Below are 2,906 nucleotides of genomic sequence, written 5' to 3'. Positions count from 1 at the left end.
AGATGTGGAAAATGTGGGGGTGCGCATGAGATTTCTTATTGTAAGGAAAAGGTGATTAAATGTGGTACCTGTGGTGGAGGACACATTGCTGGAAGTCGTGAATGTGAGCAATACAAGCAAGCTATGAGGGTGCAACAATAAAGACAGTTAAATAAAGGGGTATCTTATGCTAAGGTTTTTTAAAAAAGTTACTAAATGTGGTGAAGCAGTTGAAGTGAGGAGGAGAGAAAGGGAGGGCCCCACTAAGTTGTGTAGTAGATGATTCAGTAGTGTTGAATAAGCTTAATTTCTTGGCTTTTATTGTTGAGGTGCTGTGTGACATGAAACAGACCAGAAATAACTCAAATGGACAAATGGCATTTAAGGAAAAACCAGAGGTGATATGTATACAAGAAACATTGCTGAGACCAACTCTGAGTTTTGTTGTACTGGGACATGTTTGTTTATGGAAAGATCAAAATACTTCTGGGGGAGGGTGTGCTGTGTTTTGTTAGAGGGAATCCAGTAGAGGAGGGTAAATGTAGTGTCATAGCTTGAGTGTATGGTGATGGAAATATTAAGCTAGGTAGGAAGTATCTCAATGATACATTTTTACAACCTGTGTCTTCAGTTGAACTTGGAAAAGTTAGATGGACAAGTGCAGAGATTTTAATGCACATAATACTTTGTGTGGCAGTAAAAGCAAGGATAAGAATGGTGCAGTAATAGAGGACCTTCTAGATAAATACTCTTAAGTGATGCTGAATGATGGTAGGCCAACAAGATGTCAGGTTGGAAATGGGAGTCTGTTGTGCTTAGATTTAACTTTTGCATCAGCTGAGTTAGCTAGGTGTGGTGGCTGGGATCTCATGGATCGTATGGGGAGTGATTATTTTCCCATTTTATGTCGGTTTGGAAGGATTTTTCAGGTGGAGAGGAAAAGTACTGTGAGAGAGTATAATTTTTTCAAAGCAAATTCGGATAAGTTTAGAGAAAAACTTTCAATAAACTCGGGAAATGTTATAAGTGAGGGTAGTGTAGAGGAACGCAGTGAGTCTTTTTGTTCGGTAGTGAGGGGTGCAGCTGCAAAGTCAATTCCAGGAATGGGGTATAAGAAAGAGAGGAAAATAGCGCCATGGTGGAATCAGGCTTGCAATGAAGTAGTCCGGGCATGTAACAGCGCGTACAGAGAGCTTAGAAAGAGTCCAATTGAGACCCATGTTATTGAATATAAGAGATTGTGTGCACAGGCTAGGGAGGTTATAATAGAGGCTAAGAGAGAAAGCTGGCACAGGTTTTGTAACGCTCTATTATAGAAACAACTGTTAAGCAAGTCTGGAGAATGACTCATCAAATGGCAGGGATTAATCCTAATCCTGTTTTGAACGAAGGAAACAAAAGTTGTGAGCAACAAGGGGAAGATTTACCTATATGACTGAGAGTAAACAGCACTAGCATTGTGGGTAGAGAGGGGCAGCTGAGAAGGAAAAAAAATGCTTGAACATGAGGGACATAAACTTTAAGCAAATAGTGATAATAGTGACGAGATCAAAAATAATACTTTTTGATTAATAATCAAAAATTAATAATCAAAAATGGGACTTTGGGGAATTTTCTGTTAGAACTCTGCATGGTGATGGATTGCTTCAGAAAGAGAGAGCTAGGGAGATAATTCACTTCCTGAAATCTACATGTGTATATCACAAGATATAGATCTCAGTGCTAAAGTAGTAATTCCGTTGTAGTGCCAGTGGTAGGCAGCAATGCTTTAAACCGTGCCCAGTCAGCCCGAAAGAAGAAGAAGAAGACGAAGACGAAGAAGAAGAAGAAGAAGAAGAAGAGGAAGAGGAAGAGGAAACGGAAGAAGAAGAATTATAATTAGCGAAAGACAGTAGGCTTGTAGGCCTTACAATGTTTTCATTTTGTCACTGATATGTATCATTACTTAAAAAGTGTACGTTAGTGACCGATTGTTTCGCTGTGCTAGGTAGTGTTTTGCTTATACAACTAGCTGCCGGTTAGCTTAGCATTTGGAACATTGATTAGTAAACACTGATTAGCAGGTAGCAGCCGCCTGGCTAGCTGCTCCGTAGGAAACAAAAGTTTTATTTAACTACTAAAAACAACAGGTACGCAGAGTTTGTAATAATGGACAAGATTGCTAAAGGTGAGTGAAATCCACAGCGGAAAGACCATTATCAATGTCGGCAGGTTAGCATTTTTAGTAATGAAACATGGTACCAACTTGTCACAATAATAGTGTAAAAGTTGTTATCTTTTGTGTTTTTTTACTTGATTGAGCTCAGTTTAAGTTGATGTGTTGTTGGCTCTGCAGATGTTGGTGATATCCAGTCCCGTCTGTTACACCACAGACCCATCATCAATGCAGAGATCCGTTACTTTGTGAGAGAGTTTGAGGTATCTGAACTTGCATACATACACAGAAAGTATTCAATTTTTTCACATTTTATTGTGTTGCAGCCTTATGCTTAAAAAAAAAAAATCACTAATCAATGTACACTCAATACCCCACAATGACAACGTGAAAACAGAATTCTAGAAAATGTAGAAAATGGAAAAAAAGGAAAAACAAATGTAAGTAACGCTTTGCTTTGCTTTGACACTTAAATTTAGCTCAGGTGCCTCCTATTTCTCTTGATCCTCTTTGAGATGTTTCGACACTTTGATTGGAGTCAACCTCTGGCAAATTCATCTGATTGGACATGATTTGGAAAGGCACACACCTGTCTAGATAAGGTCTCACAGCTAACAATGCATATCAGAGAAAACCCCTGAGAAGGAAAGAAGCTCAGAGACAGGATTATGTTGAGGCACAGATCTGGGGAAGTCTCCAAAAAAATAAAACTCGAAAACATGCCATCTGCAGTGGTTCTCAGACGACTCCTCCATCTTCTGTTGTATAACAG

The 2,906-nt window shown here is 39.1% G+C and overlaps 1 long non-coding RNA gene across 1 annotated transcript; it reads left to right on the top strand.

Annotated features, from left to right (window-relative positions):
- Nucleotides 1-1,607: 1,607 nt before the first annotated feature.
- Nucleotides 1,608-2,384, top strand: LOC147820298 (uncharacterized). Its single transcript, XR_015436909.1, has 2 exons — nt 1,608-2,146; nt 2,315-2,384. It is a non-coding gene; the product is annotated as an uncharacterized LOC147820298 (long non-coding RNA).
- Nucleotides 2,385-2,906: the final 522 nt, after the last annotated feature.

The sequence above is a fragment of the Seriola lalandi genome, unplaced genomic scaffold (genome assembly GCF_002814215.2).
Source record: "Seriola lalandi dorsalis isolate HSWRI2012SDOR001 ecotype SW California unplaced genomic scaffold, Sedor1 jcf7180001973273, whole genome shotgun sequence".
Classification (NCBI taxonomy): domain Eukaryota; kingdom Metazoa; phylum Chordata; class Actinopteri; order Carangiformes; family Carangidae; genus Seriola; species Seriola lalandi.
Note: the sequence above shows the minus strand (reverse complement) of the source record. Positions and strands in the feature narration are given on the sequence as shown.